Genomic DNA, 27,284 nt, shown 5'->3' on the forward strand with positions numbered 1-27,284 from the left:
AGAATGAAATTTGGGGAACCAAGTCGCCTTAGTGTACTGATCATTACCTGAAAGTATCATCCAGTTTGGGTGAAAAAATATTTGCGGAGATTTCTGGAGATTCGTAATTTTGGGAAGCCACCCCTTTCCATGAAATTGTTTCTCGCCAGTCACTGCTTAGGGCTACATCAAGAGGAAACAAAACATAGAGATAGAACGTGAAACTGCTTTATTGTGTCAAGTTTCAAGAAGCTAGCACAAACCGTGTTGGATTTAGAGTTCCAAATACATCTATCAATATAGGAGAAAACAGAGTGAAACCTAAAAATTCAAACTTTAATGGAAAAAAACGCTTCAACATAGAAGAACGACATTTGGGGAACCAAGTCGCCTTAGTGTACTGATCATTACCTGAAAGTATCATCCAGTTTGGGTGAAAAAATATTTGCTGAGATTTCTGGAGATTCGTAATTTTGGGAAGACTGGCAACCCCTTTCCATGAAAGTGTTTCTCGCCTGTCACTGCTTAGGGCTACATCAAGAGGAAACAAAACATAGAGATAGAACGTGAAACTACTTTATTGTGTCAAGTTTCAAGAAGCTAGAACAAACCGTGTTGGATTTAGAGTTCCAAATACATCTATCAATATAGGAGAAAACAGAGTGAAACCTAAAAATTCAAACGGTTACTGGAAACGAACGCTTCAACATAGAAAAACGAAATTTGGGGAGCCAAGTCGCCTTAGTGTACTGATCATTACCTGAAAGTATCATCCTGTTTGGGTGGAAAAATATTTCCTGAGATTTCTGGAGATTCGTAATTTTGGGAAGCCTGGCAACCCCTTTCCATGAAAGAGTTTCTCGTCAGTCACTGCTTAGGGATACATCAAGAGGAAACAAAACATAGAGATAGAACGTGAAACTACTTTATTGTATCAAGTTTCAAGAAGCTAGCACAAACCGTGTTGGATTCAGAGTTCCAAATACATCTATCAATAAAGGAGAAAACAGAGTGAAACCTAAAAATTCAAACTGTTACTGGAAACGAACGCTTGAACATAGAAGAATGACATTTGGGGAACCAAGTCGCCTTAGTGTACTGATCATTACCTGAAAGTATCATCCAGTTTGGGTGAAAAAATATTTGCTGAGATTTTCGGAGATTCGTAATTTTGGGAAGCCTGGCAACCCCTTTCCATGAAAGTGTTTCTCGCCAGTCACTGCTTAAGGCTACAACAAGAGGAAACAAAACATAGAGATAGAACGTGAAACTACTTTATTGTGTCAAGTTTCAAGAAGCTAGCACAAACCGTGTTGGATTTAGAGTTCCAAATACATCTATCAATATAGGAGAAAACAGAGTGAAACCTAAAAATTCAAACTGTTACTGGAAACGAACGCTTCAACATAGAAGAACTACATTTAAGGAACCAAGTCGCCTTAGTGTACTGATCATTACCTGAAAGTATCATCCAGTTTGGGTGAAAAAATATTTGTTGAGATTTCTGGAGATTCGTAATTTTAGGAAGCCTGGCAACCCCTTTCCATGAAAGTGTTTCTCGCCTGTCACTGCTTAGGGCTACATCAAGAGGAAACAAAACATAGAGATAGAACGTGAAACTACTTTATTGTTTCAAGTTTCAAGAAGCTAGCACAAACCGTGTTGGATTTAGAGTTCCAAATACATCTATCAATATAGGAGAAAACAGAGTGAAACCTAAAAATTCAAACTGTTACTGGAAACGAACGCTTCAACATAGAAGAACGACATTTGGGGAACCAAGTCGCCTTAGTGTACTGATCATTACCTGAAAGTATCATCCAGTTTGGGTGAAAAAATATTTGTTGAGATTTCTGGAGATTCGTAATTTTGGGAAGCCTGGCAACTCCTTTCCCTGAAAGTGTTTCTCGCCACTCACTGCTTAGGGCTACATCAAGAGGAAACAAAACATAGAGATAGAACGTGAAACTACTTTATTGTGTCAAGTTTCAAGAAGCTAGCACAAACCGTGTTGGATTTAGAGTTCCAAATACATCTATCAATATAGGAGAAAACAGAGTGAAACCTAAAAATTCAAACTGTTACTGGAAACGAACGCTTCAACATAGAAGAACGAAATTTGGGGAACCAAGTCGCCTTAGTGTACTGATCATTACCTGAAAGTATCATCCAGTTTGGGTGAAAAAATATTTGCTGAGATTTCTGGAGATTCGTAGTTTTGGGAAGCCTGGCAACCCCTTTCCATGAAAGTGTTTCTCGCCTGTCACTGCTTAGGGCTACATCAAGAGGAAACAAAACATAGAGATAGAACATGAAACTACTTTATTGTGTCAAGCTTCAAGAAGCTAGCACAAACCGTGTTGGATTTAGAGTTCCAAATACATCTATCAATAAAGGAGAAAACAGAGTGAAACCTAAAAATTCAAACTGTTACTGGAAACGAACGCTTCAATATAGAAGAATGAAATTTGGGGAACCAAGTTGCCTTAGTGTACTGATCATTACCTGAAAGTATCATCCAGTTTGGGTGAAAAAATATTTGCGGAGATTTCTGGAGATTCGTAATTTTGGGAAGCCACCCCTTTCCATGAAAGTGTTTCTCGCCAGTCACTGCTTAGGGCTACATCAAGAGGAAACAAAACATAGAGATAGAACGTGAAACTACTTTATTGTGTCAAGTTTCAAGAAGCTAGCACAAACCGTGTTGGATTTAGAGTTCCAAATACATCTATCAATATAGGAGAAAACAGAGTGAAACCTAAAAATTCAAACTGTTAGTGGAAACGAACGCTTCAACATAGAAAAACGAAATTTGGGGAACCAAGTCGCCTTAGTGTACTGATCATTACCTGAAAGTATCATCCAGTTTGGGTGAAAAAATATTTGCTGTGATTTCTGGAGATTCGTAATTTTGGGAAGCCTGGCAACCCCTTTCCATGAAAGTGTATCTCGCCAGTCCCTGCTTAGGGCTACATCAAGAGGAAACAAAACATAGAGATAGAACGTGAAACTACTTTATTGTGTCAAGTTTCAAGAAGCTAGCACAAACCGTGTTGGATTTAGAGTTCCAAATACATCTATCAATATAGGAGAAAACAGAGTGAAACCTAAAAATTCAAACTGTTACTGGAAACGAACGCTTTAACATAGAAAAACGAAATTTAGGGAACCAAGTCGCCTTAGTGTACTGATCATTACCTGAAAGTATCATCCTGTTTGGGTGAAAAAATATTTCCTGAGATTTCTGGAGATTCGTATATTTGGGAAGCCTGGCAACCCCTTTCCATGAAAGTGTTTCTCGCCAGTCACTGTTAGGGCTACATCAAGAGGAAACAAAACATAGAGATAGAACGTGAAACTACTTTATTTTGTCAAGTTTCAAGAAGCTAGCACAAACCGTGTTGGATTTAGAGTTCCAAATACATCTATCAATATAGGAGAAAACAGAGTGAAACCTAAAAATTCAAACTGTTACTGGAAACGAACGCTTCAACATAGAAGAACTACATTTAAGGAACCAAGTCGCCTTAGTGTACTGATCATTACCTGAAAGTATCATCCAGTTTGGGTGAAAAAATATTTGTTGAGATTTCTGGAGATTCGTAATTTTAGGAAGCCTGGCAACCCCTTTCCATGAACGTGTTTCTCGCCTGTCACTGCTTAGGGCTACATCAAGAGGAAACAAAACATAGAGATAGAACGTGAAACTACTTTATTGTGTCAAGTTTCAAGAAGCTAGCACAAACCGTGTTGGATTTAGAGTTCCAAATACATCTATCAATATAGGAGAAAACAGAGTGAAACCTGAAAATTCAAACTGTTACTGGAAACGAACGCTTCAACATAGAAAAACGAAATTTGGGGAACCAAGTCGCCTTAGTGTACTGATCATTACCTGAAAGTATCATCCAGTTTGGGTGAAAAAATATTTGCTGAGATTTCTGGAGATTCGTAATTTTGGGAAGCCTGGCAACTCCTTTCCCTGAAAGTGTTTCTCGCCAGTCACTGCTTAGGGCTACATCAAGAGGAAACAAAACATAGAGATAGATCGTGAAACTACTTTATTGTGTCAAGTTTCAAGAAGCTAGCACAAACCGTGTTGGATTTAGAGTTCCAAATACATCTATCAATATAGGATAAAACAGAGTGAAACCTAAAAATTCAAACTGTTACTGGAAACGAACGCTTCAACATAGAAGAACGAAATTTGGGGAACCAAGTCGCCTTAGTGTACTGATCATTACCTGAAAGTATCATCCAGTTTGGGTGAAAAAATATTTGCGGAGATTTCTGGAGATTCGTAATTTTGGGAAGCCACCCCTTTCCATGAAAGTGTTTCTCGCCAGTCACTGCTTAGGGCTACATCAAGAGGAAACAAAACATAGAGATAGAACGTGAAACTACTTTATTGTGTCAAGTTTCAAGAAGCTAGCACAAACCGTGTTGGATTTAGAGTTCCAAATACATCTATCAATATAGGAGAAAACAGAGTGAAACCTAAAAATTCAAACTGTTAGTGGAAACGAACGCTTCAACATAGAAAAACGAAATTTGGGGAACCAAGTCGCCTTAGTGTACTGATCATTACCTGAAAGTATCATCCAGTTTGGGTGAAAAAATATTTGCGGAGATTTCTGGAGATTCGTAATTTTGGGAAGCCACCCCTTTCCATGAAAGTGTTTCTCGCCAGTCACTGCTTAGGGCTACATCAAGAGGAAACAAAACATAGAGATAGAACGTGAAACTACTTTATTGTGTCAAGTTTCAAGAAGCTAGCACAAACCGTGTTGGATTTAGAGTTCCAAATACATCTATCAATATAGGAGAAAACAGAGTGAAACCTAAAAATTCAAACTGTTAGTGGAAACGAACGCTTCAACATAGAAAAACGAAATTTGGGGAACCAAGTCGCCTTAGTGTACTGATCATTACCTGAAAGTATCATCCAGTTTGGGTGAAAAAATATTTGCTGTGATTTCTGGAGATTCGTAATTTTGGGAAGCCTGGCAACCCCTTTCCATGAAAGTGTATCTCGCCAGTCCCTGCTTAGGGCTACATCAAGAGGAAACAAAACATAGAGATAGAACGTGAAACTACTTTATTGTGTCAAGTTTCAAGAAGCTAGCACAAACCGTGTTGGATTTAGAGTTCCAAATACATCTATCAATATAGGAGAAAACAGAGTGAAACCTAAAAATTCAAACTGTTACTGGAAACGAACGCTTTAACATAGAAAAACGAAATTTAGGGAACCAAGTCGCCTTAGTGTACTGATCATTACCTGAAAGTATCATCCTGTTTGGGTGAAAAAATATTTCCTGAGATTTCTGGAGATTCGTATATTTGGGAAGCCTGGCAACCCCTTTCCATGAAAGTGTTTCTCGCCAGTCACTGTTAGGGCTACATCAAGAGGAAACAAAACATAGAGATAGAACGTGAAACTACTTTATTTTGTCAAGTTTCAAGAAGCTAGCACAAACCGTGTTGGATTTAGAGTTCCAAATACATCTATCAATATAGGAGAAAACAGAGTGAAACCTAAAAATTCAAACTGTTACTGGAAACGAACGCTTCAACATAGAAGAACTACATTTAAGGAACCAAGTCGCCTTAGTGTACTGATCATTACCTGAAAGTATCATCCAGTTTGGGTGAAAAAATATTTGTTGAGATTTCTGGAGATTCGTAATTTTAGGAAGCCTGGCAACCCCTTTCCATGAACGTGTTTCTCGCCTGTCACTGCTTAGGGCTACATCAAGAGGAAACAAAACATAGAGATAGAACGTGAAACTACTTTATTGTGTCAAGTTTCAAGAAGCTAGCACAAACCGTGTTGGATTTAGAGTTCCAAATACATCTATCAATATAGGAGAAAACAGAGTGAAACCTAAAAATTCAAACTGTTACTGGAAACGAACGCTTCAACATAGAAGAACGAAATTTGGGGAACCAAGTCGCCTTAGTGTACTGATCATTACCTGAAAGTATCATCCAGTTTGGGTGAAAAAATATTTGCTGAGATTTCTGGAGATTCGTAATTTTGGGAAGCCTGGCAACTCCTTTCCCTGAAAGTGTTTCTCGCCAGTCACTGCTTAGGGCTACATCAAGAGGAAACAAAACATAGAGATAGATCGTGAAACTACTTTATTGTGTCAAGTTTCAAGAAGCTAGCACAAACCGTGTTGGATTTAGAGTTCCAAATACATCTATCAATATAGGATAAAACAGAGTGAAACCTAAAAATTCAAACTGTTACTGGAAACGAACGCTTCAACATAGAAGAACGAAATTTGGGGAACCAAGTCGCCTTAGTGTACTGATCATTACCTGAAAGTATCATCCAGTTTGGGTGAAAAAATATTTGCGGAGATTTCTGGAGATTCGTAATTTTGGGAAGCCACCCCTTTCCATGAAAGTGTTTCTCGCCAGTCACTGCTTAGGGCTACATCAAGAGGAAACAAAACATAGAGATAGAACGTGAAACTACTTTATTGTGTCAAGTTTCAAGAAGCTAGCACAAACCGTGTTGGATTTAGAGTTCCAAATACATCTATCAATATAGGAGAAAACAGAGTGAAACCTAAAAATTCAAACTGTTAGTGGAAACGAACGCTTCAACATAGAAAAACGAAATTTGGGGAACCAAGTCGCCTTAGTGTACTGATCATTACCTGAAAGTATCATCCTGTTTGGGTGGAAAAATATTTCCTGAGATTTCTGGAGATTCGTAATTTTGGGAAGCCTGGCAACCCCTTTCCATGAAAGTGTTTCTCGTCAGTCACTGCTTAGGGCTACATCAAGAGGAAACACAACATAGAGATAGAACGTGAAACTACTTTATTGTATCAAGTTTCAAGAAGCTAGCACAAACCGTGTTGGATTCAGAGTTCCAAATACATCTATCAATATAGGAGAAAACAGAGTGAAACCTAAAAATTCAAACTGTTACTGGAAACGAACGCTTCAACATAGAAGAATGTCATTTGGGGAACCAAGTCGCCTTAGTGTACTGATCATTACCTGAAAGTATCATCCAATTTGGGTGAAAAAATATTTGCTGAGATTTCTGGAGATTCGTATATTTGGGAAGCCTGGCAACCTCTTTCCATGAAAGTGTTTCTCGCCAGTCACTGTTAGGGCTACATCAAGAGGAAACAAAACATAGAGATAGAACGTGAAACTACTTTATTTTGTCAAGTTTCAAGAAGCTAGCACAAACCGTGTTGGATTTAGAGTTCCAAATACATCTATCAATATAGGAGAAAACAGAGTGAAACCTAAAAATTCAAACTGTTACTGGAAACGAACGCTTCAACATAGAAGAACTACATTTAAGGAACCAAGTCGCCTTAGTGTACTGATCATTACCTGAAAGTATCATCCAGTTTGGGTGAAAAAATATTTGTTGAGATTTCTGGAGATTCGTAATTTTAGGAAGCCTGGCAACCCCTTTCCATGAAAGTGTTTCTCGCCTGTCACTGCTTAGGGCTACATCAAGAGGAAACAAAACATAGAGATAGAACGTGAAACTACTTTATTGTTTCAAGTTTCAAGAAGCTAGCACAAACCGTGTTGGATTTAGAGTTCCAAATACATCTATCAATATAGGAGAAAACAGAGTGAAACCTAAAAATTCAAACTGTTACTGGAAACGAACGCTTCAACATAGAAGAACGACATTTGGGGAACCAAGTCGCCTTAGTGTACTGATCATTACCTGAAAGTATCATCCAGTTTGGGTGAAAAAATATTTGTTGAGATTTCTGGAGATTCGTAATTTTGGGAAGCCTGGCAACTCCTTTCCCTGAAAGTGTTTCTCGCCAGTCACTGCTTAGGGCTACATCAAGAGGAAACAAAACATAGAGATAGAACGTGAAACTACTTTATTGTGTCAAGTTTCAAGAAGCTAGCACAAACCGTGTTGGATTTAGAGTTCCAAATACATCTATCAATATAGGAGAAAACAGAGTGAAACCTAAAAATTCAAACTGTTACTGGAAACGAACGCTTCAACATAGAAGAACGAAATTTGGGGAACCAAGTCGCCTTAGTGTACTGATCATTACCTGAAAGTATCATCCAGTTTGGGTGAAAAAATATTTGCTGAGATTTCTGGAGATTCGTAGTTTTGGGAAGCCTGGCAACCCCTTTCCATGAAAGTGTTTCTCGCCTGTCACTGCTTAGGGCTACATCAAGAGGAAACAAAACATAGAGATAGAACATGAAACTACTTTATTGTGTCAAGCTTCAAGAAGCTAGCACAAACCGTGTTGGATTTAGAGTTCCAAATACATCTATCAATAAAGGAGAAAACAGAGTGAAACCTAAAAATTCAAACTGTTACTGGAAACGAACGCTTCAACATAGAAGAATGAAATTTGGGGAACCAAGTTGCCTTAGTGTACTGATCATTACCTGAAAGTATCATCCAGTTTGGGTGAAAAAATATTTGCGGAGATTTCTGGAGATTCGTAATTTTGGGAAGCCACCCCTTTCCATGAAAGTGTTTCTCGCCAGTCACTGCTTAGGGCTACATCAAGAGGAAACAAAACATAGAGATAGAACGTGAAACTACTTTATTGTGTCAAGTTTCAAGAAGCTAGCACAAACCGTGTTGGATTTAGAGTTCCAAATACATCTATCAATATAGGAGAAAACAGAGTGAAACCTAAAAATTCAAACTGTTAGTGGAAACGAACGCTTCAACATAGAAAAACGAAATTTGGGGAACCAAGTCGCCTTAGTGTACTGATCATTACCTGAAAGTATCATCCAGTTTGGGTGAAAAAATATTTGCTGTGATTTCTGGAGATTCGTAATTTTGGGAAGCCTGGCAACCCCTTTCCATGAAAGTGTATCTCGCCAGTCCCTGCTTAGGGCTACATCAAGAGGAAACAAAACATAGAGATAGAACGTGAAACTACTTTATTGTGTCAAGTTTCAAGAAGCTAGCACAAACCGTGTTGGATTTAGAGTTCCAAATACATCTATCAATATAGGAGAAAACAGAGTGAAACCTAAAAATTCAAACTGTTACTGGAAACGAACGCTTTAACATAGAAAAACGAAATTTAGGGAACCAAGTCGCCTTAGTGTACTGATCATTACCTGAAAGTATCATCCTGTTTGGGTGAAAAAATATTTCCTGAGATTTCTGGAGATTCGTATATTTGGGAAGCCTGGCAACCCCTTTCCATGAAAGTGTTTCTCGCCAGTCACTGTTAGGGCTACATCAAGAGGAAACAAAACATAGAGATAGAACGTGAAACTACTTTATTTTGTCAAGTTTCAAGAAGCTAGCACAAACCGTGTTGGATTTAGAGTTCCAAATACATCTATCAATATAGGAGAAAACAGAGTGAAACCTAAAAATTCAAACTGTTACTGGAAACGAACGCTTCAACATAGAAGAACTACATTTAAGGAACCAAGTCGCCTTAGTGTACTGATCATTACCTGAAAGTATCATCCAGTTTGGGTGAAAAAATATTTGTTGAGATTTCTGGAGATTCGTAATTTTAGGAAGCCTGGCAACCCCTTTCCCTGAAAGTGTTTCTCGCCTGTCACTGCTTAGGGCTACATCAAGAGGAAACAAAACATAGAGATAGAACGTGAAACTACTTTATTGTGTCAAGTTTCAAGAAGCTAGCACAAACCGTGTTGGATTTAGAGTTCCAAATACATCTATCAATATAGGAGAAAACAGAGTGAAACCTAAAAATTCAAACTGTTACTGGAAACGAACGCTTCAACATAGAAGAACGAAATTTGGGGAACCAAGTCGCCTTAGTGTACTGATCATTACCTGAAAGTATCATCCAGTTTGGGTGAAAAAATATTTGCTGAGATTTCTGGAGATTCGTAATTTTGGGAAGCCTGGCAACTCCTTTCCCTGAAAGTGTTTCTCGCCAGTCACTGCTTAGGGCTACATCAAGAGGAAACAAAACATAGAGATAGATCGTGAAACTACTTTATTGTGTCAAGTTTCAAGAAGCTAGCACAAACCGTGTTGGATTTAGAGTTCCAAATACATCTATCAATATAGGATAAAACAGAGTGAAACCTAAAAATTCAAACTGTTACTGGAAACGAACGCTTCAACATAGAAGAACGAAATTTGGGGAACCAAGTCGCCTTAGTGTACTGATCATTACCTGAAAGTATCATCCAGTTTGGGTGAAAAAATATTTGCGGAGATTTCTGGAGATTCGTAATTTTGGGAAGCCACCCCTTTCCATGAAAGTGTTTCTCGCCAGTCACTGCTTAGGGCTACATCAAGAGGAAACAAAACATAGAGATAGAACGTGAAACTACTTTATTGTGTCAAGTTTCAAGAAGCTAGCACAAACCGTGTTGGATTTAGAGTTCCAAATACATCTATCAATATAGGAGAAAACAGAGTGAAACCTAAAAATTCAAACTGTTAGTGGAAACGAACGCTTCAACATAGAAAAACGAAATTTGGGGAACCAAGTCGCCTTAGTGTACTGATCATTACCTGAAAGTATCATCCTGTTTGGGTGGAAAAATATTTCCTGAGATTTCTGGAGATTCGTAATTTTGGGAAGCCTGGCAACCCCTTTCCATGAAAGTGTTTCTCGTCAGTCACTGCTTAGGGCTACATCAAGAGGAAACAAAACATAGAGATAGAACGTGAAACTACTTTATTGTATCAAGTTTCAAGAAGCTAGCACAAACCGTGTTGGATTCAGAGTTCCAAATACATCTATCAATATAGGAGAAAACAGAGTGAAACCTAAAAATTCAAACTGTTACTGGAAACGAACGCTTCAACATAGAAGAATGTCATTTGGGGAACCAAGTCGCCTTAGTGTACTGATCATTACCTGAAAGTATCATCCAATTTGGGTGAAAAAATATTTGCTGAGATTTCTGGAGATTCGTATATTTGGGAAGCCTGGCAACCCCTTTCCATGAAAGTGTTTCTCGCCAGTCACTGTTAGGGCTACATCAAGAGGAAACAAAACATAGAGATAGAACGTGAAACTACTTTATTTTGTCAAGTTTCAAGAAGCTAGCACAAACCGTGTTGGATTTAGAGTTCCAAATACATCTATCAATATAGGAGAAAACAGAGTGAAACCTAAAAATTCAAACTGTTACTGGAAACGAACGCTTCAACATAGAAGAACTACATTTAAGGAACCAAGTCGCCTTAGTGTACTGATCATTACCTGAAAGTATCATCCAGTTTGGGTGAAAAAATATTTGTTGAGATTTCTGGAGATTCGTAATTTTAGGAAGCCTGGCAACCCCTTTCCATGAAAGTGTTTCTCGCCTGTCACTGCTTAGGGCTACATCAAGAGGAAACAAAACATAGAGATAGAACGTGAAACTACTTTATTGTTTCAAGTTTCAAGAAGCTAGCACAAACCGTGTTGGATTTAGAGTTCCAAATACATCTATCAATATAGGAGAAAACAGAGTGAAACCTAAAAATTCAAACTGTTACTGGAAACGAACGCTTCAACATAGAAGAACGACATTTGGGGAACCAAGTCGCCTTAGTGTACTGATCATTACCTGAAAGTATCATCCAATTTGGGTGAAAAAATATTTGTTGAGATTTCTGGAGATTCGTAATTTTGGGAAGCCTGGCAACTCCTTTCCCTGAAAGTGTTTCTCGCCAGTCACTGCTTAGGGCTACATCAAGAGGAAACAAAACATAGAGATAGAACGTGAAACTACTTTATTGTGTCAAGTTTCAAGAAGCTAGCACAAACCGTGTTGGATTTAGAGTTCCAAATATATCTATCAATATAGGAGAAAACAGAGTGAAACCTAAAAATTCAAACTGTTACTGGAAACGAACGCTTCAACATAGAAGAACGAAATTTGGGGAACCAAGTCGCCTTAGTGTACTGATCATTACCTGAAAGTATCATCCAGTTTGGGTGAAAAAATATTTGCTGAGATTTCTGGAGATTCGTAATTTTGGGAAGCCTGGCAACCCCTTTCCATGAAAGTGTTTCTCGCCTGTCACTGCTTAGGGCTACATCAAGAGGAAACAAAACATAGAGATAGAACATGAAACTACTTTATTGTGTCAAGCTTCAAGAAGCTAGCACAAACCGTGTTGGATTTAGAGTTCCAAATACATCTATCAATAAATGAGAAAACAGAGTGAAACCTAAAAATTCAAACTGTTACTGGAAACGAACGGTTCAACATAGAAGAATGAAATTTGGGGAACCAAGTCGCCTTAGTGTACTGATCATTACCTGAAAGTATCATCCAGTTTGGGTGAAAAAATATTTGCGGAGATTTCTGGAGATTCGTAATTTTGGGAAGCCACCCCTTTCCATGAAAGTGTTTCTCGCCAGTCACTGCTTAGGGCTACATCAAGATGAAACAAAACATAGAGATAGAACGTGAAACTACTTTATTGTGTCAAGTTTCAAGAAGCTAGCACAAACCGTGTTGGATTTAGAGTTCCAAATACATCTATCAATATAGGAGAAAACAGAGTGAAACCTAAAAATTCAAACTGTTAGTGGAAACGAATGCTTCAACATAGAAAAACGAAATTTGGGGAACCAAGTCGCCTTAGTGTACTGATCATTACCTGAAAGTATCATCCTGTTTGGGTGGAAAAATATTTCCTGAGATTTCTGGAGATTCGTAATTTTGGGAAGCCTGGCAACCCCTTTCCATGAAAGTGTTTCTCGTCAGTCACTGCTTAGGGCTACATCAAGAGGAAACAAAACACAGAGATAGAACGTGAAACTACTTTATTGTATCAAGTTTCAAGAAGCTAGCACAAACCGTGTTGGATTCAGAGTTCCAAATACATCTATCAATATAGGAGAAAACAGAGTGAAACCTAAAAATTCAAACTGTTACTGGAAACGAACACTTCAACATAGAAGAATGACATTTGGGGAACCAAGTCGCCTTAGTGTACTGATCATTACCTGAAAGTATCATCCAGTTTGGGTGAAAAAATATTTGCTGAGATTTCTGGAGATTCGTAACTTTGGGAAGCCTGGCAACCCCTTTCCATGAAAGTGTTTCTCGCCTGTCACTGCTTAGGGCTACATCAAGAGGAAACAAAACATAGAGATAGAACGTGAAACTACTTTATTGTGTCAAGTTTCAAGAAGCTAGCACAAACCGTGTTGGATTTAGAGTTCCAAATACATCTATCAATATAGGAGAAAACAGAGTGAAACCTAAAAATTCAAACTGTTACTGGAAACGAACGCTTCAACATAGAAGAACGAAATTTGGGGAACCAAGTCACCTTAGTGTACTGATCATTACCTGAAAGTATCATCCAGTTTGGGTGAAAAAATATTTGCTGAGATTTCTAAAGATTCGTAATTTTGGGAAGCCTGGCAACCCCTTTCCATGAAAGTGTTTCTCGCCAGTCACTGCTTAGGGCTACATCAAGAGGAAACAAAACATAGAGATAGAACATGAAACTACTTTATTGTATCAAGTTTCAAGAAGCTAGCACAAACCGTGTTGGATTCAGAGTTCCAAATACATCTATCAATATAGGAGAAAACAGAGTGAAACCTAAAAATTCAAACTGTTACTGGAAACGAACGCTTCAACATAGAAGAATGACATTTGGGGAACCAAGTCGCCTTAGTGTACTGATCATTACCTGAAAGTATCATCCAGTTTGGGTGAAAAAATATTTGCTCAGATTTCTGGAGATTCGTAATTTTGGGAAGCCTGGCAACCCCTTTCCATGAAAGTGTTTCTCGCCAGTCACTGCTTAGGGCTACATCAAGAGGAAACAAAACATAGAGATAGAACGTGAAACTACTTTATTGTGTCAAGTTTCAAGAAGCTAGCACAAACCGTGTTGGATTTAGAGTTCCAAATACATCTATCAATATAGGAGAAAACAGAGTGAAACCTAAAAATTCAAACTGTTAATGGAAAAAAACGCTTCAACATAGAAGAACGACATTTGGGGAACCAAGTCGCCTTAGTGTACTGATCATTACCTGAAAGTATCATCCAGTTTGGGTGAAAAAATATTTGCTGAGATTTCTGGAGATTCGTAATTTTGGGAAGCCTGGCAACCCCTTTCCATGAAAGTGTTTCTCGCCTGTCACTGCTTAGGGCTACATCAAGAGGAAACAAAACATAGAGATAGAACGTGAAACTACTTTATTGTGTCAAGTTTCAAGAAGCTAGCACAAACCGTGTTGGATTTAGAGTTCCAAATACATCTATCAATATAGGAGAAAACAGAGTGAAACCTAAAAATTCAAACTGTTACTGGAAACGAACGCTTCAACATAGAAGAACGAAATTTGGGGAACCAAGTCGCCTTAGTGTACTGATCATTACCTGAAAGTATCATCCAGTTTGGGTGAAAAAATATTTGCTGAGATTTCTGGAGATTCGTAATTTTGGGAAGCCTGGCAACTCCTTTCCCTGAAAGTGTTTCTCGCCAGTCACTGCTTAGGGCTACATCAAGAGGAAACAAAACATAGAGATAGATCGTGAAACTACTTTATTGTGTCAAGTTTCAAGAAGCTAGCACAAACCGTGTTGGATTTAGAGTTCCAAATACATCTATCAATATAGGATAAAACAGAGTGAAACCTAAAAATTCAAACTGTTACTGGAAACGAACGCTTCAACATAGAAGAACGAAATTTGGGGAACCAAGTCGCCTTAGTGTACTGATCATTACCTGAAAGTATCATCCAGTTTGGGTGAAAAAATATTTGCGGAGATTTCTGGAGATTCGTAATTTTGGGAAGCCACCCCTTTCCATGAAAGTGTTTCTCGCCAGTCACTGCTTAGGGCTACATCAAGAGGAAACAAAACATAGAGATAGAACGTGAAACTACTTTATTGTGTCAAGTTTCAAGAAGCTAGCACAAACCGTGTTGGATTTAGAGTTCCAAATACATCTATCAATATAGGAGAAAACAGAGTGAAACCTAAAAATTCAAACTGTTAGTGGAAACGAACGCTTCAACATAGAAAAACGAAATTTGGGGAACCAAGTCGCCTTAGTGTACTGATCATTACCTGAAAGTATCATCCTGTTTGGGTGGAAAAATATTTCCTGAGATTTCTGGAGATTCGTAATTTTGGGAAGCCTGGCAACCCCTTTCCATGAAAGTGTTTCTCGTCAGTCACTGCTTAGGGCTACATCAAGAGGAAACAAAACATAGAGATAGAACGTGAAACTACTTTATTGTATCAAGTTTCAAGAAGCTAGCACAAACCGTGTTGGATTCAGAGTTCCAAATACATCTATCAATATAGGAGAAAACAGAGTGAAACCTAAAAATTCAAACTGTTACTGGAAACGAACGCTTCAACATAGAAGAATGTCATTTGGGGAACCAAGTCGCCTTAGTGTACTGATCATTACCTGAAAGTATCATCCAGTTTGGGTGAAAAAATATTTGCTGAGATTTCTGGAGATTCGTATATTTGGGAAGCCTGGCAACCCCTTTCCATGAAAGTGTTTCTCGCCAGTCACTGTTAGGGCTACATCAAGAGGAAACAAAACATAGAGATAGAACGTGAAACTACTTTATTTTGTCAAGTTTCAAGAAGCTAGCACAAACCGTGTTGGATTTAGAGTTCCAAATACATCTATCAATATAGGAGAAAACAGAGTGAAACCTAAAAATTCAAACTGTTACTGGAAACGAACGCTTCAACATAGAAGAACTACATTTAAGGAACCAAGTCGCCTTAGTGTACTGATCATTACCTGAAAGTATCATCCAGTTTGGGTGAAAAAATATTTGTTGAGATTTCTGGAGATTCGTAATTTTAGGAAGCCTGGCAACCCCTTTCCATGAAAGTGTTTCTCGCCTGTCACTGCTTAGGGCTACATCAAGAGGAAACAAAACATAGAGATAGAACGTGAAACTACTTTATTGTTTCAAGTTTCAAGAAGCTAGCACAAACCGTGTTGGATTTAGAGTTCCAAATACATCTATCAATATAGGAGAAAACAGAGTGAAACCTAAAAATTCAAACTGTTACTGGAAACGAACGCTTCAACATAGAAGAACGACATTTGGGGAACCAAGTCGCCTTAGTGTACTGATCATTACCTGAAAGTATCATCCAATTTGGGTGAAAAAATATTTGTTGAGATTTCTGGAGATTCGTAATTTTGGGAAGCCTGGCAACTCCTTTCCCTGAAAGTGTTTCTCGCCAGTCACTGCTTAGGGCTACATCAAGAGGAAACAAAACATAGAGATAGAACGTGAAACTACTTTATTGTGTCAAGTTTCAAGAAGCTAGCACAAACCGTGTTGGATTTAGAGTTCCAAATACATCTATCAATATAGGAGAAAACAGAGTGAAACCTAAAAATTCAAACTGTTACTGGAAACGAACGCTTCAACATAGAAGAACGAAATTTGGGGAACCAAGTCGCCTTAGTGTACTGATCATTACCTGAAAGTATCATCCTGTTTGGGTGAAAAAATATTTGCGGAGATTTCTGGAGATTCGTAATTTTGGGAAGCCACCCCTTTCCATGAAAGTGTTTCTCGCCAGTCACTGCTTAGGGCTACATCAAGATGAAACAAAACATAGAGATAGAACGTGAAACTACTTTATTGTGTCAAGTTTCAAGAAGCTAGCACAAACCGTGTTGGATTTAGAGTTCCAAATACATCTATCAATATAGGAGAAAACAGAGTGAAACCTAAAAATTCAAACTGTTAGTGGAAACGAATGCTTCAACATAGAAAAACGAAATTTGGGGAACCAAGTCGCCTTAGTGTACTGATCATTACCTGAAAGTATCATCATGTTTGGGTGGAAAAATATTTCCTGAGATTTCTGGAGATTTGTAATTTTGGGAAGCCTGGCAACCCCTTTCCATGAAAGTGTTTCTCGTCAGTCACTGCTTAGGGCTACATCAAGAGGAAACAAAACATAGAGATAGAACGTGAAACTACTTTATTGTATCAAGTTTCAAGAAGCTAGCACAAACCGTGTTGGATTCAGAGTTCCAAATACATCTATCAATATAGGAGAAAACAGAGTGAAACCTAAAAATTCAAACTGTTACTGGAAACGAACACTTCAACATAGAAGAATGACATTTGGGGAACCAAGTCGCCTTAGTGTACTGATCATTACCTGAAAGTATCATCCAGTTTGGGTGAAAAAATATTTGCTGAGATTTCTGGAGATTCGTAACTTTGGGAAGCCTGGCAACCCCTTTCCATGAAAGTGTTTCTCGCCTGTCACTGCTTAGGGCTACATCAAGAGGAAACAAAACATAGAGATAGAACGTGAAACTACTTTATTGTGTCAAGTTTCAAGAAGCTAGCACAAACCGTGTTGGATTTAGAGTTCCAAATACATCTATCAATATAGGAGAAAACAGAGTGAAACCTAAAAATTCAAACTGTTACTGGAAACGAACGCTTCAACATAGAAGAACGAAATTTGGGGAACCAAGTCACCTTAGTGTACTGATCATTACCTGAAAGTATCATCCAGTTTGGGTGAAAAAATATTTGCTGAGATTTCTAAAGATTCGTAATTTTGGGAAGCCTGGCAACCCCTTTCCATGAAAGTGTTTCTCGCCAGTCACTGCTTAGGGCTACATCAAGAGGAAACAAAACATAGAGATAGAACATGAAACTACTTTATTGTATCAAGTTTCAAGAAGCTAGCACAAACCGTGTTGGATTCAGAGTTCCAAATACATCTATCAATATAGGAGAAAACAGAGTGAAACCTAAAAATTCAAACTGTTACTGGAAACGAACGCTTCAACATAGAAGAATGACATTTGGGGAACCAAGTCGCCTTAGTGTACTGATCATTACCTGAAAGTATCATCCAGTTTGGGTGAAAAAATATTTGCTGAGATTTCTGGAGATTCGTAATTTTGGGAAGCCTGGCAACCCCTTTCCATGAAAGTGTTTCTCGCCAGTCACTGCTTAGGGCTACATCAAGAGGAAACAAAACATAGAGATAGAACGTGAAACTACTTTATTGTGTCAAGTTTCAAGAAGCTAGCACAAACCGTGTTGGATTTAGAGTTCCAAATACATCTATCAATATAGGAGAAAACAGAGTGAAACCTAAAAATTCAAACTGTTAATGGAAAAAAACGCTTCAACATAGAAGAACGACATTTGGGGAACCAAGTCGCCTTAGTGTACTGATCATTACCTGAAAGTATCATCCAGTTTGGGTGAAAAAATATTTGCTGAGATTTCTGGAGATTCGTAATTTTGGGAAGCCTGGCAACCCCTTTCCATGAAAGTGTTTCTCGCCTGTCACTGCTTAGGGCTACATCAAGAGGAAACAAAACATAGAGATAGAACGTGAAACTACTTTATTGTGTCAAGTTTCAAGAAGCTAGCACAAACCGTGTTGGATTTAGAGTTCCAAATACATCTATCAATATAGGAGAAAACAGAGTGAAACCTAAAAATTCAAACTGTTACTGGAAACGAACGCTTCAACATAGAAGAACGACATTTGGGGAACTAAGTCGCCTTAGTGTACTGATCATTACCTGAAAGTATCATCCAGTTTGGGTGAAAAAATATTTGTTGAGATTTCTGGAGATTCGTAATTTTGGGAAGCCTGGCAACTCCTTTCCATGAAAGTGTTTCTCGCCAGTCACTGCTTAGGGCTACATCAAGAGGAAACAAAACATAGAGATAGAACGTGAAACTACTTTATTGTGTCAAGTTTCAAGAAGCTAGCGCAAACCGTGTTGGATTTAGAGTTCCAAATACATCTATCAATATAGGAGAAAACAGAGTGAAACCTAAAAATTCAAACTGTTACTGGAAACGAACGCTTCAACATAGAAGAACGAAATTTGGGGAACCAAGTCGCCTTAGTGTACTGATCATTACCTGAAAGTATCATCCAGTTTGGGTGAAAAAATATTTGCTGAGATTTCTGGAGATTCGTAATTTTGGGAAGCCTGGCAACCCCTTTCCATGAAAGTGTTTCTCGCCAGTCACTGCTTAGGGCTACATCAAGAGGAAACAAAACATAGAGATAGAACATGAAACTACTTTATTGTGTCAAGCTTCAAGAAGCTAGCACAAACCGTGTTGGATTTAGAGTTCCAAATACATCTATCAATAAAGGAGAAAACAGAGTGAAACCTAAAAATTCAAACTGTTACTGGAAACGAACGGTTCAACATAGAAGAATGAAATTTGGGGAACCAAGTCGCCTTAGTGTACTGATCATTACCTGAAAGTATCATCCAGTTTGGGTGAAAAAATATTTGCGGAGATTTCTGGAGATTCGTAATTTTGGGAAGCCACCCCTTTCCATGAAAGTGTTTCTCGCCAGTCACTGCTTAGGGCTACATCAAGATGAAACAAAACATAGAGATAGAACGTGAAACTACTTTATTTTTCAAGTTTCAAGAAGCTAGCACAAACCGTGTTGGATTTAGAGTTCCAAATACATCTATCAATATAGGAGAAAACAGAGTGAAACCTAAAAATTCAAACTGTTAATGGAAACAAACGCTTCAACATAGAAGAACGACATTTGGGGAACCAAGTCGCCTTAGTGTACTGATCATTACCTGAAAGTATCATCCAGTTTGGGTGAAAAAATATTTGCTGAGATTTCTGGAGATTCGTAATTTTGGGAAGCCTGGCAACCCCTTTCCATGAAAGTGTTTCTCGCCAGTCACTGCTTAGGGCTACATCAAGAGGAAACAAAACATAGAGATAGAACGTGAAACTACTTTATTGAGTCAAGTTTCAAGAAGCTAGCACAAACCGTGTTGGATTTAGAGTTCCAAATACTTCTATCAATATAGGAGAAAACAGAGTGAAACCTAAAAATTCAAACTGTTACTGGAAACGAACGCTTTAACATAGAAAAACGAAATTTGGGGAACCAAGTCGCCTAGTGTACTGATCATTACCTGAAAGTATCATCCTGTTTGGGTGAAAAAATATTTCCTGAGATTTCTGGAGATTCGTATATTTGGGAAGCCTGGCAACCCCTTTCCATGAAAGTGTTTCTCGCCAGTCACTGTTAGGGCTACATCAAGAGGAAACAAAACATAGAGATAGAACGTGAAACTACTTTATTGTGTCAAGTATCAAGAAGCTAGCACAAACCGTGTTGGATTTAGAGTTCCAAATACATCTATCAATATAGGAGAAAACAGAGTGAAACCTAAAAATTCAAACTGTTACTGGAAACGAACGCTTCAACATAGTAGAACGACATTTGGGGAACCAAGTCGCCTTAGTGTACTGATCATTGCCTGAAAGTATCATCCAGTTTGGGTGAAAAAATATTTGCTGAGATTTCTGGAGATTCGTAATTTTGGGAAGCCTGGCAACCCCTTTCCATGAAAGTGTTTCTCGCCAGTCACTGTTTAGGGCTACATCAAGAGGAAACAAAACATAGAGATAGAACGTGAAACTACTTTATTGTGTCAAGTTTCAAGAAGCTAGCACAAACCGTGTTGGATTTAGAGTTCCAAATACATCTATCAATATAGGAGAAAACAGAGTGAAACCTAAAAATTCAAACTGTTACTGGAAACGAACGCTTCAACATAGAAGAACGAAATTTGGGGAACCAAGTCGCCTTAGTGTACTGATCATTACCTGAAAGTATCATCCAGTTTGGGTGAAAAAATATTTGCTGAGATTTCTGGAGATTCGTAATTTTGGGAAGCCTGGCAACCCCTTTGCATGAAAGTGTTTCACGCCCGTCACTGTTAGGGCTACATCAAGAGGAAACAAAACATAGAGATAGAACGTGAAACTACATTATTGTGTCAAGTTTCAAGAAGCTAGCACAAACCGTGTTGGATTTAGAGTTCCAAATACATCTAAAATATAGGAGAAAATAGAGTGAAACCTAAAAATTCAAACTGTTACTGGAAACGAACGCTTCAACATAGAAGAACGACATTTGGGGAACCAAGTCGCCTTAGTGTACTGATCATTACCTGAAAGTATCATCCAGTTTGGGTGAAAAAATATTTGCTGAGATTTCTGGAGATTCGTAATTTTGGGAAGCCTGGCAACCCCTTTCCATGAAAGTGTTTCTCGCCAGTCACTGCTTAGGGCTACATCAATAGGAAACAAAACATAGAGATAGAACGTGAAACTACTTTATTGTGTCAAGTTTCAAGAAGCTAGCACAAACCGTGTTGGATTTAGAGTTCCAAATACATCTATCAATATAGGAGAAAACAGAGTGAAACCTAAAAATTCAAACTGTTACTGGAAACGAACGCTTCAACATAGAAGAACGACATTTGGGGAACCAAGTCGCCTTAGTGTACTGATCATTACCTGAAAGTATCATCCAGTTTGGGTGAAAAAATATTTGCTGAGATTTCTGGAGATTCGTAATTTTGGGAAGCCTGGCAACTCCTTTCCATGAAAGTGTTTCTCGCCAGTCACTGCTTAGGGCTACATCAAGAGGAAACAAAACATAGAGATAGAACGTGAAACTACTTTATTGTGTCAAGTTTCAAGAAGCTAGCGCAAACCGTGTTGGATTTAGAGTTCCAAATACATCTATCAATATAGGAGAAAACAGAGTGAAACCTAAAAATTCAAACTGTTACTGGAAACGAACGCTTCAACATAGAAGAACGAAATTTGGGGAACCAAGTCGCCTTAGTGTACTGATCATTACCTGAAAGTATCATCCAGTTTGGGTGAAAAAATATTTGCTGAGATTTCTGGAGATTCGTAATTTTGGGAAGCCTGGCAACCCCTTTCCATGAAAGTGTTTCTCGCCAGTCACTGCTTAGGGCTACATCAAGAGGAAACAAAACATAGAGATAGAACATGAAACTACTTTATTGTGTCAAGCTTCAAGAAGCTAGCACAAACCGTGTTGGATTTAGAGTTCCAAATACATCTATCAATAAAGGAGAAAACAGAGTGAAACCTAAAAATTCAAACTGTTACTGGAAACGAACGCTTCAACATAGAAGAATGACATTTGGGGAACCAAGTCGCCTTAGTGTACTGATCATTACCTGAAAGTATCATCCAGTTTGGGTGAAAAAATATTTGCGGAGATTTCTGGAGATTCGTAATTTTGGGAAGCCACCCCTTTCCATGAAAGTGTTTCTCGCCAGTCACTGCTTAGGGCTACATCAAGATGAAACAAAACATAGAGATAGAACGTGAAACTACTTTATTGTGTCAAGTTTCAAGAAGCTAGCACAAACCGTGTTGGATTTAGAGTTCCAAATACATCTATCAATATAGGAGAAAACAGAGTGAAACCTAAAAATTCAAACTGTTAATGGAAAAAAACGCTTCAACATAGAAGAACGACATTTGGGGAACCAAGTCGCCTTAGTGTACTGATCATTACCTGAAAGTATCATCCAGTTTGGGTGAAAAAATATTTGCTGAGATTTCTGGAGATTCGTAATTTTGGGAAGCCTGGCAACCCCTTTCCATGAAAGTGTTTCTCGCCAGTCACTGTTTAGGGCTACATCAAGAGGAAACAAAACATAGAGATAGAACGTGAAACTACTTTATTGTGTCAAGTTTCAAGAAGCTAGCACAAACCGTGTTGGATTTAGAGTTCCAAATACATCTATCAATATAGGAGAAAACAGAGTGAAACCTAAAAATTCAAACTGTTACTGGAAACGAACGCTTCAACATAGAAGAACGAAATTTGGGGAACCAAGTCGCCTTAGTGTACTGATCATTACCTGAAAGTATCATCCAGTTTGGGTGAAAAAATATTTGCTGAGATTTCTGGAGATTCGTAATTTTGGGAAGCCTGGCAACCCCTTTGCATGAAAGTGTTTCACGCCCGTCACTGTTAGGGCTACATCAAGAGGAAACAAAACATAGAGATAGAACGTGAAACTACTTTATTGTGTCAAGTTTCAAGAAGCTAGCACAAACCGTGTTGGATTTAGAGTTCCAAATACATCTATCAATATAGGAGAAAACAGAGTGAAACCTAAAAATTCAAACTGTTACTGGAAACGAACGCTTCTACATAGAAGAACGACATTGGGGGAACCAAGTCGCCTTAGTGTACTGATCATTACCTGAAAGTATCATCCAGTTTGGGTGAAAAAATATTTGCTGAGATTTCTGGAGATTCGTAATTTTGGGAAGCCTGGCAACCCCTTTCCATGAAAGTGTTTCTCGCCAGTCACTGCTTAGGGCTACATCAAGAGGAAACAAAACATAGAGATAGAACGTGAAACTACTTTATTGTGTCAAGTTTCAAGAAGCTAGCACAAACCGTGTTGGATTTAGAGTTCCAAATACATCTATCAATATAGGAGAAAACAGAGTGAAACCTAAAAATTCAAACTGTTACTGGAAACGAACGCTTCAACATAGAAGAATGACATTTGGGGAACCAAGTCGCCTTAGTGTACTGATCATTACCTGAAAGTATCATCCAGTTTGGGTGAAAAAATATTTGCTGAGATTTCTGGAATTTCGTAATTTTGGGAAGCCTGGCAACCCCTTTCCATGAAAGTGTTTCTCGCCAGTCACTGCTTAGGGCTACATCAAGAGGAAACAAAACATAGAGATAGAACGTGAAACTACTTTATTGTGTCAAGTTTCAAGAAGCTAGCACAAACCGTGTTGGATTTAGAGTTCCAAATACATCTATCAATATAGGAGAAAACAGAGTGAAACCTAAAAATTCAAACTGTTACTGGAAACGAACGCTTCAACATAGAAAAACGAAATTTGGGGAACCAAGTCGCCTTAGTGTACTGATCATTACCTGAAAGTATCATCCTGTTTGGGTGGAAAAATATTTCCTGAGATTTCTGGAGATTCGTAATTTTGGGAAGCCTGGCAACCCCTTTCCATGAAAGTGTTTCTCGTCAGTCACTGCTTAGGGCTACATCAAGAGGAAACAAAACATAGAGATAGAACGTGAAACTACTTTATTGTATCAAGTTTCAAGAAGCTAGCACAAACCGTGTTGGATTCAGAGTTCCAAATACATCTATCAATGTAGGAGAAAACAGAGTGAAACCTAAAAATTCAAACTGTTACTGGAAACGAACGCTTCAACATAGAAGAATGTCATTTGGGGAACCAAGTCGCCTTAGTGTACTGATCATTACCTGAAAGTATCATCCAGTTTGGGTGAAAAAATATTTGCTGAGATTTCTGGAGATTCGTATATTTGGGAAGCCTGGCAACCCCTTTCCATGAAAGTGTTTCTCGCCAGTCACTGTTAGGGCTACATCAAGAGGAAACAAAACATAGAGATAGAACGTGAAACTACTTTATTTTGTCAAGTTTCAAGAAGCTAGCACAAACCGTGTTGGATTTAGAGTTCCAAATACATCTATCAATATAGGAGAAAACAGAGTGAAACCTAAAAATTCAAACTGTTACTGGAAACGAACGCTTCAACATAGAAGAACTACATTTAAGGAACCAAGTCGCCTTAGTGTACTGATCATTACCTGAAAGTATCATCCAATTTGGGTGAAAAAATATTTGTTGAGATTTCTGGAGATTCGTAATTTTAGGAAGCCTGGCAACTCCTTTCCCTGAAAGTGTTTCTCGCCAGTCACTGCTTAGGGCTACATCAAGAGGAAACAAAACATAGAGATAGAACGTGAAACTACTTTATTGTGTCAAGTTTCAAGAAGCTAGCACAAACCGTGTTGGATTTAGAGTTCCAAATACATCTATCAATATAGGAGAAAACAGAGTGAAACCTAAAAATTCAAACTGTTACTGGTAACGAACGCTTCAACATAGAAGAACGAAATTTGGGGAACCAAGTCGCCTTAGTGTACTGATCATTACCTGAAAGTATCATCCAGTTTGGGTGAAAAAATATTTGCTGAGATTTCTGGAGATTCGTAATTTTGGGAAGCCTGGCAACCCCTTTCCATGAAAGTGTTTCTCGCCTGTCACTGCTTAGGGCTACATCAAGAGGAAACAAAACATAGAGATAGAACATGAAACTACTTTATTGTGTCAAGCTTCAAGAAGCTAGCACAAACCGTGTTGGATTTAGAGTTCCAAATACATCTATCAATAAAGGAGAAAACAGAGTGAAACCTAAAAATTCAAACTGTTACTGGAAACGAACGGTTCAACATAAAAGAATGAAATTTGGGGAACCAAGTCGCCTTAGTGTACTGATCATTACCTGAAAGTATCATCCTGTTTGGGTGAAAAAATATTTGCGGAGATTTCTGGAGATTCGTAATTTTGGGAAGCCACCCCTTTCCATGAAAGTGTTTCTCGCCAGTCACTGCTTAGGGCTACATCAAGATGAAACAAAACATAGAGATAGAACGTGAAACTACTTTATTGTGTCAAGTTTCAAGAAGCTAGCACAAACCGTGTTGGATTTAGAGTTCCAAATACATCTATCAATATAGGAGAAAACAGAGTGAAACCTAAAAATTCAAACTGTTAGTGGAAACGAATGCTTCAACATAGAAAAACGAAATTTGGGGAACCAAGTCGCCTTAGTGTACTGATCATTACCTGAAAGTATCATCATGTTTGGGTGGAAAAATATTTCCTGAGATTTCTGGAGATTCGTAATTTTGGGAAGCCTGGCAACCCCTTTCCATGAAAGTGTTTCTCGTCAGTCACTGCTTAGGGCTACATCAAGAGGAAACAAAACATAGAGATAGAACGTGAAACTACTTTATTGTATCAAGTTTCAAGAAGCTAGCACAAACCGTGTTGGATTCAGAGTTCCAAATACATCTATCAATATAGGAGAAAACAGAGTGAAACCTAAAAATTCAAACTGTTACTGGAAACGAACACTTCAACATAGAAGAATGACATTTGGGGAACCAAGTCGCCTTAGTGTACTGATCATTACCTGAAAGTATCATCCAGTTTGGGTGAAAAAATATTTGCTGAGATTTCTGGAGATTCGTAACTTTGGGAAGCCTGGCAACCCCTTTCCATGAAAGTGTTTCTCGCCTGTCACTGCTTAGGGCTACATCAAGAGGAAACAAAACATAGAGATAGAACGTGAAACTACTTTATTGTGTCAAGTTTCAAGAAGCTAGCACAAACCGTGTTGGATTTAGAGTTCCAAATACATCTATCAATATAGGAGAAAACAGAGTGAAACCTAAAAATTCAAACTGTTACTGGAAACGAACGCTTCAACATAGAAGAACGAAATTTGGGGAACCAAGTCACCTTAGTGTACTGATCATTACCTGAAAGTATCATCCAGTTTGGGTGAAAAAATATTTGCTGAGATTTCTAAAGATTCGTAATTTTGGGAAGCCTGGCAACCCCTTTCCATGAAAGTGTTTCTCGCCAGTCACTGCTTAGGGCTACATCAAGAGGAAACAAAACATAGAGATAGAACATGAAACTACTTTATTGTATCAAGTTTCAAGAAGCTAGCACAAACCGTGTTGGATTCAGAGTTCCAAATACATCTATCAATATAGGAGAAAACAGAGTGAAACCTAAAAATTCAAACTGTTACTGGAAACGAACGCTTCAACATAGAAGAATGACATTTGGGGAACCAAGTCGCCTTAGTGTACTGATCATTACCTGAAAGTATCATCCAGTTTGGGTGAAAAAATATTTGCTGAGATTTCTGGAGATTCGTAATTTTGGGAAGCCTGGCAACCCCTTTCCATGAAAGTGTTTCTCGCCAGTCACTGCTTAGGGCTACATCAAGAGGAAACAAAACATAGAGATAGAACGTGAAACTACTTTATTGTGTCAAGTTTCAAGAAGCTAGCACAAACCGTGTTGGATTTAGAGTTCCAAATACATCTATCAATATAGGAGAAAACAGAGTGAAACCTAAAAATTCAAACTGTTAATGGAAAAAAACGCTTCAACATAGAAGAACGACATTTGGGGAACCAAGTCGCCTTAGTGTACTGATCATTACCTGAAAGTATCATCCAGTTTGGGTGAAAAAATATTTGCTGAGATTTCTGGAGATTCGTAATTTTGGGAAGCCTGGCAACCCCTTTCCATGAAAGTGTTTCTCGCCTGTCACTGCTTAGGGCTACATCAAGAGGAAACAAAACATAGAGATAGAACGTGAAACTACTTTATTGTGTCAAGTTTCAAGAAGCTAGCACAAACCGTGTTGGATTTAGAGTTCCAAATACATCTATCAATATAGGAGAAAACAGAGTGAAACCTAAAAATTCAAACTGTTACTGGAAACGAACGCTTCAACATAGAAGAACGACATTTGGGGAACTAAGTCGCCTTAGTGTACTGATCATTACCTGAAAGTATCATCCAGTTTGGGTGAAAAAATATTTGTTGAGATTTCTGGAGATTCGTAATTTTGGGAAGCCTGGCAACTCCTTTCCATGAAAG

The sequence above is a fragment of the Spermophilus citellus genome, assembly GCF_964194105.1.
Source record: "Spermophilus citellus genome assembly, chromosome: 7".
Taxonomy (NCBI): Eukaryota; Metazoa; Chordata; class Mammalia; order Rodentia; family Sciuridae; genus Spermophilus; species Spermophilus citellus.